This window comes from Euprymna scolopes, chromosome 19, assembly GCF_053919585.1.
Source record: "Euprymna scolopes isolate OS-2025 chromosome 19, ASM5391958v1, whole genome shotgun sequence".
Taxonomy (NCBI): Eukaryota; Metazoa; Mollusca; class Cephalopoda; order Sepiida; family Sepiolidae; genus Euprymna; species Euprymna scolopes.
Genome location: NC_136500.1, coordinates 118,045,105 through 118,058,384, shown reverse-complemented (window position 1 = coordinate 118,058,384; position 13,280 = coordinate 118,045,105).

The following is a 13,280-nucleotide window of genomic DNA, read 5'->3' as shown; positions in this document are numbered from 1 at the left end:
CCGAGTAAGAGGTCACGCCATTTACGCACAGATTCTACAATGGCTGCCGATTCACGTTCCACTGCTGAATGTCGGCGTTCTGACTGCGTTAGGGTTCTGGAAAAATATGCTACTGGACGTCCATTCTGGGAAAGGCAGGCTGCTAATGCTGTCGCAGATGCATCAGTTTCTATCGTAAAAGGAACTTCATCCTCAATGGCTGCAACCGAAGCCTTGCAAATTTCATCTTTCATGGCTTGAAATTGATTTTTTAGTTTCTCAGTGATAGGAAAGGACGTAATGTTTAATAAAGGTGAAATCCGATCTGAGAAATTCTCTATCCATGGTGAATAGTATGAGAAGAGACCTAGAGCCCGCCTGAGTGACTTAATGCAGTTCGGAGTCGGTAATTCTTTTAGTGGTGTAAGTCTGTCTGGATCAGGACTGATTGTTCCGTTTTCCAATAAGTGCCCTAGAAACTTTAGTTTGGTTATACCATATTCACATTTTACAGGGTTTAGTTGCAAGTTAAGACGGTTGATAACCTTTCTAAAAGCTTCCATATTTTCGTTTAATTCTTTATTAGTTTTTCCTCCGATGACAATGTCATCAATGTAGGCAAATGTACCTTGGAGTTCATGTTCTTGAATCAGATTATGCATAATACGTTGAAACACAGCTACTGAGTTCGTTAGCTCAAAAGGTAACCTAGAAAACTCGTATAGTCCTCCGTCAGCTTCAAATGCTGTGTAAATTCTCTCGTCTCTACGTATAGGGCATTGACAATATGCATACTTCAGGTCCAAATTATTGAAAATTTTGTAATGTGATAGTTGGCGTATGATATCCGAAATTTTGGGAAGCGGAAAAGCATCCAAAAGTGTAAACCGATTTATAGTTGCAGAATAGTCAACGACCATGCGACGCTTATGTCTTTAATTTCTAGTTACTAGTACTTGGGCTCTCCATGGGGAATTCGATTTGATTATGATACCTTCTTTTAATAATTTTTGTATCTCATTCCGGATAAATTCGCAGTCCGATGCTGAGTAGTTTCTGCTTTTTGTTGCGATGGGTTTACAATTCTTTGCTAAATTAGCAAAAGGAGACGGTGGCTCGATTTTCATCTGAGTGACGTTACAAATCTGTAAAGATGGTATCTTTCCGTTATAACGGAATTCCACCCGGTTATGCAATTGCATGAACTCTTGTCCTAGTATAATTGGAGCACACAAGTTGGGAAGGATAGATAGACGCATATTAGTGTAAATTTGTCCATTAACAGCGATGGGCGCAACCCGCAACACAGTGTCCTAAGGTTTTGCTCGTGAGATTCGAGGAAGCCATGGTTATCGTATCATTAGAAGGTAATATACTAAGGCCGAGTGATCTCACGATGTTCATTCGTATGAAGTTATGAGTGCTTCCACTGTCTACCATAGCTTTCAAACAGGTACTATTAATTGTTGCATTTACTACAGAATATTGTGTGCATGGAGTGCATTGGGATGACGCAGTGAGGGTAATATATGCAGAACTAGTCCTGGTATTATAAGTTGTTTGTTTAATTTTAGATCGGCAGACTTTAGAGAAGTGGCCCCTCTTTCCGCATTTAAGGCAGTCAAGATTCCGGGCTGGGCAAATATTTCGAGAATGATTTTCTCGTCCACAGAATTGGCATCTGGCGAAGTGAGATGCCTTTGCTACAATTGATGTGTCATAAGCTGCTGCATTATGTTGGGCCATTTCTAGACTTTGTGCAGTTGCTACGGCATGATCTAGGTTAATTTCAAAACTTTCAAGTAATCTCTGCTTAATAGTTGAGGAAGTGAGACCTGTGATAAATGCGTCACGTATCGCTAGCTCCGCATGTTGAGAGGCAGTAACATCTTCAAATTTACAATCCTTAGAAAGATACTTTAGTTTTAGGAGAAACTGATCAATAGATTAACCTTGATTTTGTTTCCTAGTGGCGAGAAGGTGACGAGCAAACACAGAATTTACCGGTTTTACATAGGTTGCTTGAAGGATGCTAATAATAGCCCTCTCGAATGTTGAACAGTGAGATATAAGAGAATAGACCTTCGGTGAGATGAAATTAATCAGAATACTTAACTTATTCGGAGGATTTTGAGGATGAGCGACTGTGAGAGAGTTGATGCAGTTGATGAGGGTACGATACCAATGATTCCATTCGTCAACGGTTGTATCTGACGATCCTTCGAATTTACCAGGTCTCAGTATAGCATCCATTGTTGCTGTTAATTTTTAATTTTATGTTGAATAAATTGTAATGAAAAATAAAGACCTTTTAAGATATTAGAAAGGTTTTATTCAACATAAAATTCAGCAGGTACAACAACATGGTCGGTAACGAACGACTAAGCTGGGAAAAGGCGCCAATTTCGTTCTATTTGTAAACATCTGGTGCGCATGCGCACTAGCGCTCTAAACTCACAACAGTAGCCAATAAAAATCAGGCCTTACGAATGGATTTCTAAAAAATAGCTGGCCTACAAGCAAATGGCCAGTTCAGGTTTCGCCACTCAGCAGTTGAGAGCCCGAGCCACCTTAGTGGAAATGCAGAATCTTATTGGCAGAATAAAGAAACATCGCTAGCAAAAGGTGATACAAACTTTATAACAAAACGAGTGAGATACCTGTACAAATCTCAATTAGAAAGTTTGCTGAGAATTTTTAGGGACGTCATACTGGAGAAGACTGCAGATGTGTATGATACACTAGAAACGCCGATTGCAAATAGGAAAAGAAAAATACACAAATCGATATAGAAACAAGATAACAAGAATAGAAACGACATAATAGAGTTGGAAAGTGTTATGTTTGACGTTCATCTTCGTCGCCAACTGTTATGTCTGCAGGTTTCACCAAATAACGTATAAGGCAATACAAATGAAGACTCAACAAACAAAGGTAGATCAATAAGAAGTGTATTAGGAAAAGTATATATACAGTATATTTACATAATGGTTGTCAAGTAAGAGAGTCTTGGCTGGAGAACATATCTGCTCTCGGCTCGGCCTTCGGTGGCTTCTGGTTAACACACATTCAGACTAACCGAGTCTTGCTATTTATGTATAATATTATCCACATATGTAAATGAGTGGGTGCCACCACAACAGAAAGAAAATAAACGAGACACCAAGTAAATATTGAATATATCTCAATACACCAAAAAGAAATCCAATAATAACACTTCCATTGAGGAAGGTAGCATCATTCCATATAAATTATAGCGTTTTCCTCAATTTGTTGATTGGTAAGCAGGCTATAAAAGCAGCATTAATAAATGACGACAGAACCCTTATCCCCATAACAGTGAGATTACTCCCTCACAAATACAAACAAATCTTTTTTTCTTACTACAATATAAAAGATCCTCACTCAATTGGCTTCATACGACATCTGTGAAATATTATTGTCTGAAATGTAGCTTAAAAAACAAGCAGGATAGAGCAACATCGCTAGTAAAATGTGATACAAACTCCATAGCAAAGCGAGTGAGATACCTCGCTATTAAACAATACAGATTAATCTACTGGTGTATGGTGTACTGTTAAACACTGTCGCATATTGTTACTACCTAGCAACATCAGGTTACCATTTAGCAGGTTGTTTATAGTTATGAAATATAATTCACACGATAACACATTAGATAGAATCTCTATCTTCAAGTCGGTCGCCTTTTTATATTTGAATTATTGTTTGATCTTCCGGAAACATCCTACATAGAAAAGTGTTCAGCGATTAAATTTTTCCAATTTTGAAAATTTTTCATGAATTGTTAATCAAGTCATAAAAAATTTAACATAAAATAATAGAATCAACAAATGAAGTAATTTCATTTAATGTTGACATGAGTAACTTAATAATTAAAATGAGTTTCTAATAATGTGAGAGTTAGAATATTTTAAAACATATTTTATCAAACATTTTCCCTACAACAATAAAAAAATATGTGACCTTACTTTAAATAATTTAATCCTAAACAAATATATTTTTAATCAACTCAGAAAAAGTGAACATGAAAATATTAAAGTCAACCAAGAAGCAGCCTCTTTTAATATTGATATCAGTAACTTAACAATTATAATGGGCTTATGAATTATAATGTTCAGTTTTCAGCTATTTTCATTTGACTAACGTTAACAGATAAATAATAAAATAATTTTATTCCCGTTTAATTTTGTTCTTTTATTCATCCGATGTTAATATTAATTGCTGTTTTTAAAGGATGTTAGTTTATAAATGTTACAGAAATTAGTGCAAGACCTCATTTCGATCTGCGAAGCTTTCTTGCAAGGAAAACAACAAATCAGCAGGAGCAGAAAATACATTATGGAATTAGAAGGGACAGCTCCAACTATGACAAATAATAGCAGCAGCAGCAGCTAAAAACAAAAATATTCACAAACCTTTACAAAGTACCAAATTCTCAACTCTGGTTAGTTAATTTCCAACAGTTTGATTGGCTGTCAAAATCCAACTTTAACCAATCAGAAAAGACTTGCCGTGAGAGCCGGGCACCTGCTAAATTATGTTTAAATAAAGAGGAGAAGCTGACCGCGGAGACTGACTCGATAGGGCCTGGCGCACACCACATAAATCCCTGTCAGTTAAGAATCCAACTCCAAAATCAAGGAGAACAACCAACTATAACCCTGGCCTGTTGGAATATGTCCATGTTTATCAGCGTCAACTGCATTAAACGTTTAAAATGTTTCGTGAAATTTAGTTTTCTTATTTTCTGAGTTCAGTTTTCAGCTATTTTCATTTTCACTAACTTTAAGAGATAAGTAATAAAATTATTTTATTCTCGTTTAATTTTGTTCTTTTATTCATCCGACGTTAATAGTTATCGATAAATAATTGTTGTTTTTAAAGGATGTTAGTTTATAAATGTTAAAAATTTTTATTATAGTTATAATTATTATTAGTTTTGTTAAAGTTCTGTGAATATATCAGAAAAAACGCACTCAGAAAGACACCTGTAGCGGTCTAGGGTATAGAAGGGAATGTGTGTTCATCTCACATCGAGTCACCAATTTGTAGCCGACTGGTGGATATATTATACATATCCCACGGTCGTACAAAATAGGAGAAATGATTTGAATTGGGAAAGGAAAAATGAATTGCTTTGAGGAAAGAACGAACAATGCGTTTACTTGAATTAAACGAATAGGAATTTATTTCGTGAAGAAACAAGTGAAAGAAAAGGGTACTACACGTGTTTAGTTTGGCGTGCGTCTCTCGCTGTTTACTGGTGAGAAGGAAAGTCTATTGTCATAGAGTGAGAAAGAGAGAAAGTCAATCCAGTTTGGTGTGCGTCTCTCGCTGTTAGCTGGTGAGAGAAAGTTTATTTTGTAGTAGAGAGAGAGAGAGAGAGAGAGAGAGCGAGAGAGAGAGAGAGAGAGAGAATGAGAAAAAGTCAGTCCAGGCCATGGGGATAGAAAACGTATAAAGTGTACATACTGTCTGTTAGCTCGTGCCCAATACATAGTAGTAGGGGACGTGATGCGCGCAAGCGCGCGCCTCCCGAAAGGGAGGCTGCTGGTTCATCGAATCTCTCAGCTCAAGAGCTGGTCTGAAAAAGGAAGATGCTGCTTATAGCTCTTGTCTTTATAATTATTTCCGGTGGTCTTTTGCGCATGTGTGGATTTCCTTTGAAAGGAAATAGACGTTGTCCATCTGTGCGTACATGTGCGTACATTAGCGTGTGTGTGTATACACGTGAATGTGAGTGTATGTACACGAACGTGAATATTCGTGCATGTGTGGACGTACGCGCGTATGTTTGTATGTATATGACAAGTATATGTACGCGCGTATATTTGTGTGTATATGACAAGTAATATGGCTTGAGATGTGAACGCGTGTTTTTGTGTGAGACTAGGAAAGACTCTCACACACCCATTTATTTAAATATATTTTGTTAAATTTATGTTCGTTTTGTTAGTTACACTAAAAAGCTTTGTGTAAATAGAAAAAAGTTTTTTTAATCCTTAAAAGTTTTGTAAATATTTAATATTAAAGAAAATGTTTTCTAAATATATATTTTTTCTTTTAAATCTTAAAAAGTTTTGTAAATATATATTTTTTTTAATCTTGCTCGCGAACATTTGGCCATGTCTATTATTTGACGTGTTTACAAACAACCACCGGCAATGTCAAGGTCGAACAATTGGTGTCACGCGAAATGTTAGCCAGTCTTTGTCTTCTGCTCTGGGGTATCTGATATTTACTTGATCCACTAGGTGTGTCAGAATTTTGGGGGAATTTTTGACACCCTTAACACAAAACTGCAAATAAAATATACAAAACTCGTAATTTCTCTTTTAAAAGTGGTTTGTTTAATTTCTTTATAGAATATACTTCTAAAATAAACTACTAACGTTTTTTTTTAAAATAACAGAAATATTATTTTTATTTAAAAAAACAGTGTTTACAAAATGCCTGCGCACGCTCACGCAGCCTTTTTTTTACGTAATAAAATGAATTGATTTTACGAGTTTAATTTTTTTCTATTTTTTCAATTTAGAAATCTATCAAAATTTTTCTATTGGTTGAATTATTACAATATTTGCAGGTTTAATGTGAAATTTTATGCTCTTTCACATAAACTAAATATAATATTCTAGACAAGCGTTTTTTTATTCACCCCCCATTTTGAAATGTCTATTAAAATGATAAGAATTTTCTCACCTCAGATTTACATATCACAACTTGAAGATAACAAATCGATAAATAAAATAATCTAACTTAAAACAAAAAAGAACAGTTTTCTGCAAATTTACCTGTAAAGTAAAGTTTAAAACCTGTTTTTAAACCACGTTTATTTTTTTAAGTGAAACCTCACATTTTTTTAAATTTTGTTCTGAAACGATTGAATACCTACAACATTTTTTCTGCTTCATTCAATGTTTTTTTTTTTTTAGATTTAAAAAAAAATCTCTCCATAAAGAAGAAATAACATGTATTAAATCAAAAACTCATGTTTTTCTTTAAGAGAATAAAAAAAATGGAAAATTCGCTGAGTAGTTCTTTTTTTTAACGGCAAAAACTGATAAGTGAAATGTGATCATTTTTGAAAAACGCTGGCCCAACTTTTGTTTACAGCAAACACATGCCAGGAATAGAATATGAGATTAATTCTGGCGCTTACAGGCCACCATAGACCTAAACTCTAAGAAAGGGAGACGATTGTCTCCCTTTTTTTTCATTTGTGACGGGCTGAACTCGCGGTATTTTAGAATCATTGTTTAAAAATTATTTTATTTAAAAAGTACATTGAATATAAAATATAAATACGGATAATTTCTTAACAATGAAGAATGGAAGTATTCATTGATTAGTATTTTATAGGTAAGTGATTTTTGGAATTTATATATTTTATTATATTCGAAATAAGTTAAAATTCGTTGATTTTCTTGAAATCTTTTTTAAAGAAAACCGATTTTAAAAAAAAAACAAATATTGCATATTTTGCTATTAAACCCGTTATTATTTAAAAACTTGGTCTTCGCTCCTTTTATTGAAAAAAATTAGGGTTTAAATTACATTTTTTAAGTAGTTATAAGCTTCGAAAGATAATAAGTCTAATTATTCCAGTGTTTATCACAAATGTTTATCGGGATTTCTGACACCGCTATTGATCCACTTGTACTTAATTTGCCTTTATGAAGAAGTAAGCGAATAGCATTTTTTTTAAAATAAAAGTGAAAATTATAAAAAGATTTGTATCTTGTGATACTACACTTCATCTTTATAAAAATAAAAGTTATAAAAGATATGTGAATAAAATATATATTTTTTTTAATCTCGATTGTTTTGCTTATACTTGTGATTTTATTGTGCATAAAAATTGCCTCGGTCTAGAAGGATTTCTCCTTCACTGGCCACCTCCATATATCGCACTTTAAATAAATATTACATTGTATTAAAAATGCACAAAGAAAGATTTAAACACACACACACACACACACACACACACACACACACACACACACAGTGTCAGAAATTTCGTGAAAATAGTGAATAATTCCACCCCATCTTTCCAAGCTTATAACTCCTCGAAAAATGTAATTGAAGCTCTAATTTTTTTTTTCAATTAAAGGAGCAAGGACCAAGGTTTTATTAAAAAAAAAAAAAAAAAAAACAATGTGTTTTTTAAAAAAAAAAAAAAAAGGTTTTAAACTTCGGACTTTACAGGTAAATTTCTAAAAAAGCGATTTTTTTTTGTTTTAAATTTGAATATATTATTTATTGACCTTTTCTCTTCAATTTGTGATATATAAAACTCCCGACATAATTAATTATTTACTTTTTAATAGACATTTCAAAATGAGAGGCGTGAATTATTCGACCCCCTGTCTTTCCAAGCTTATAACTCCTCGAAAAATGTAATTCAAGCCCTAATTTTTTTTCAATTAAAGGAGCAAGGACCAAGGTTTCATTAAAAAAAAAAAAGACAAAAAAAGACAACAAAAAAAACAATGTGTTCTTATAAAATAAGGTTTTAAACTTCGGACTTTACAGGTAAATTTCTAAAAAAGCGATTTTTTTTTTTTTGTTTTAAATTTGAATATATTATTTATTGACCTTTTCTCTTCAATTTGTGATATATAAAACTCCCCGACATAAATTAATTATTTACTTTTTAATAGACATTTCAAAATGGGTGACACTTGGGGGGGGCGTGAATTTAAAAAAAACGTTTGTCTAAAATATTATATTCGGTTTATTGGAAAGAACATCAAATTTCACATTGACCCTGAAAATATCGTAAAAATAGAATCAATAGAAAAATTTTGATAGATTTTTAAAGTTTAAAAATTGAAAATATTGAGTTCGGAAAATTCATTACTGTTTAAAAAAAAAAAAAAAAAATTTCTATTACTTTTAAAACAACTGTAATAGTTTATTTTGGAAGTATAATCCATAAAGAAAATAAATAACTCACTTTTAACAGAGAAATTACGAGATTTTTATATTGTATTTATATTGTGTCAAAAATTCCTACAAAAATTCTGATACTGCTAACACTGCACATAAAAATTAATCTTGGTCGCAAAAACCCAAACAAGTCAGTTGTTTTATATTTGTTTCTGCCATTAAAAAGTTTGGATATAATAATTTAATTTAATTTTTTTTTTTTTTTTTTTTTGATGATGTATTTTTTAATTGACATCATCCGAAATTCTCAGTTATAACGTCGGTTTATATATTGATTGTTTATTTGGTATTATTTTACGACCTGTCCCAGCATAGTATAAACACCCCAGACCACTCTATCTTAAGAACGGCTTTCGGAATAAACATATCTCAACCTCCCCATGTTAAGGACGGCTTTAGAAGTTGGGGGTGTTTATTCTGAAAGCTGTTCTTAACATAGGGAGATTGGAGGGTTTATAATACGCTGGGTGGGGTGCGTCGTAAAAATTTACCATTTATTTTTTTATTTATTTTTTTTTCTTCTTCTTCTTCTTCTTCTTCTTCTTATTATTATTATTATTTAAAAGTTCTGTGATTATATAAAAAGAACGCACAGAGAAAGGCACCCATTTATTTAAATACATTTTTTTTTTCTTTTTATTACTTACATTAAAAGGTCTTGCGTAAATAGAAAAAAGTTTTGTTTTTTAATCCTTAAAAATTTTGTAAATATTTAATATTAAAGAAAATGTTTTGTAAATATATATTTTTTTCTTTTAAATCTTTAAAAGTTTTGTAAATATATTTTTAAAAAATCTTGCCCGCGAACATTCAAATATGTCTGCTATTTGACATCTTTACAAACAACCAACGGCAATGCCAAGGTCGAACAACCGGTGCCACTTGAATTGTTCGACAATCTTTATCTCCTGGTATGGGATATCTAATCTTTACTTGATCCAAAAAAATAAAAAATAAATTAGAATTATATATATATATATATATATATATATATATATATATATATATATATATATATATATATATATATATATATATATATATATATATATAATATATATATATATATATATATATATATATATATATATATATATATATAAGAGTAGGTAGTAGTTTGCTTGAAGCATTGTTGGTAAAGAATTTTTTTTTTTAAGCCAAAATCAATGCCGAGGAAGACTGGAAAAGATGAAGTAAAAAAGAAAAACAAACAGATGTGTCTAACCTTTATTTGACTATCATTTTTAAATAAAGCGAGCGTGAACGGCCATTTTGTTTTCGGCACGTGCAACAGCTAATTCACCTATAATGTTAATTTTGTCTTGTGCAATTTTACTCATGTGTAGTGTTAATGTTGATACACTTTAATTGGCGACGAGGAACGAACAATGCGGAGGAGTAACAAGACAATTTAAAAATAAAACCGGTGAACACCCACAACCCAACGAACCAGTAAAAGTTACTGAGGTACGGATAAAAATGGCGTTGCTAGGCACAATTCAAGAATAGAATAGTACGGAAGAAGAATGGTCGCACTATATTGAAAGAGTAAAGTTTTGTTTTTTTACTGCCAATGATGTCTTGAATGAAGGTAAGAATATATTTTGGTCGGTTATTGGGACAAAACATTATGCTATTCTCAGGAGTTTAACCGAAAACAGGCCTGAGCAGAAAACATTTCAAGAACTGTGTATTCTGATGGAGAAACACATCAGGCCGGCACCCAACGAGATACATGAACGTTTCTTATTAAACAGGAGGGACAAACAAGAAGACGTGTCCATTATCAGTGAATATGTGGCGACACTGAGAAAAATGCTGGAGCATTGAAACTTGGAAGAAAAAGTAAACGAACGCATACGTGATCGTTTGGTTGTGGAAGTGAAAGATAAGAAGATACAGGAGCACTTGCTTGGCGAAAGGATGCTAACTTTGGACAAGGCCATTGAAATAGCAGTGTTCATGGAATCGGCAAGGAAATATTCCAAGTTGAGGTTGGAAGCACAGACGAGTGAAAGTGAAACGTCCGTACACAGGTTGCCATTAAAATGAGAGTGCTATTATTGTGGAATCACTGGCCACCAGGCGGACAAGTGCCAGTTTAAAAACAAGGAATATTTTCAATGTAGGTGAATCGAGCATACTCGTCGGAAGTGTAGGCAAGAAGAGAGCAGGCCTGTTAGCTCAGCAGCACGAGGGAAGGGAAGCAGAGCGGTGAACAATGGGGAGGAAAAGTGTTGTGCAGAAGAAATGGAAATTAAGATGGAAAAGCTAGACTTGCAAACAGTTGCTACACTTCAGACACCACCAGCATTAGTGGAACTACTAATTAAACAAGAGAAAGGGGCCATGAAAGTGGACACAGGAGCTTCATGCACAATAATGAGCCTAGAAAAGTTAAAGAAAATTGGCCAAATTCGTGATCTAAAAGAAAACCATGTCAAGTTAAGAATGTAGTGAAGCCAAGACTACTATTTCTCCATTACATGTCTCTTTTTCTCTACTCTTCCCTTTCCCCCTTCCTTCCTTCCTTCCTTTCTTCCTCAAAAATGTGACCAAAGGTTGTAACCAATCAGGACGAAGAACAATTCTGGTGGGAAAGACAAAAAGAGATACAAAAAGTGTTGGAAGCAAAAAGATGGAGACGCGAGTGGTTCCAGAGTCAGGGGACAAAAATGAAATTCACGAACTTTCTATAACCCGATACCACTTGTACGCTGAAATTAATATAAAACTGTTTCGTTTGGAAGTTCCTTTGTTTCTTTATTATTATTATTCCCAGGTCGGTTTCTACTCCCGTCTTATTAATTTCGACGACTCCCCAAAAGAAGGACCCGCCGAAATGGTGACCTACCCAACAAGAATTACATTATGGTAACCGTCATAAGAACATACACTGGCGAGTTAGTTAAACCACATGGGACCAAGGATGTGGAAGTAATCCAGGAAGGGTTAAAGCATCGACAACATTTGCTGGTGGTGAAAGGAAATGTACCGACACTTCTTGGCCGCAACTGGTTAAAGAAGGTAAAGCTAGATTGGAGAGCCATGTTTCCTTTATACCAGGAAGATTCCTCTTCGAGGTTAGAAAAGATTCGGATGAAGTAAAGAATAGATACCCCGTAGCAGACGACGCCGCCTGGCGGTGCCAGGCGCACAATTCAACTAACACCGGTGATTCGACCTTGACATTGGCACAAGCACATGGCGTCGGTTGTTTTTAAACACGTCAAATAGCAAACATGCTCGAATATTCACCAGCATTTTTTAAAAAATATATTTACAAAACCTTTGAAGATTTAAAAGAAAAAGTATATATTTACAAAACATTTTAAGACAATTCAATATTTATTCTTTAAAACATTAACTTCAGCGACAATTAATATATTTTCAAAATAATATTTTTAAATATTACATTTTTACGAATATTTGCGAGCAAGATTTTTTTTAAAATAAAAGATATTTCAATAAATGGGTGTCTTTCTGAGTGCGTGTTTAATATATTTACAGAACTTTTTAATAACTATTTTATTCTTTTTATTAAACAAAAATAGAACTTTTATAATGACATAGATATTATGGACTGTTTCGAAATTTTTAAATTGAAGTTAGTTTTATTAAAAAAAAAGACGAGGTGGGTTTTTTTTCAATTAAATTATAAACTTTATTTGAACTTTCAACAAACTTTTACAGACATAAAAATAGACTTAAAAGATATTTTATAATAATTTTAAAAAAATATATTTAACGAAAAGTTTTTTTTTATCATTTCATTGTTGAATAAAATTTCAAAGTAATAAATGGTGAAAAAAAATATCTCGAAAAGAAAAAACACCTCGTCTTTTTTTTTTGTTTTAAATAAAACTTTAATTTCAAAATTTCGATGTTTGAAAAACAGTACATAATATATATTTCATTATAAAAGTTCTATTCTTGTTTGATAAAAAGAATAAAACAATAAATAATAATAAAAAAAAACAACAGTCCATTAAGTTCAAATAAAGACTGTTTGAATAAAACTTATAAAAAAAGGTTCATTCTATACGGTTTGGGCCATTTCTTTTTTGTGCGTTTTCAATATTTATTTACAGTGCGATGTATGTCGGTGATCAGTGAAGGAGAAATCCTTTTAGGCCGAGGCAATTTTTTATGCATAATAAAATCACAAGTATAAACAATCGAGATAAAAAAATATATTATCTTATTCACATATCTTTTTATAACTTTTATTTTTATAAAGATGAAATGTAGTATCACAAGATAGAAATCTTTTTATAATTTTTTAAACACGCACTCAGAAAGACACCCATTTATTGAAATATCTTTTA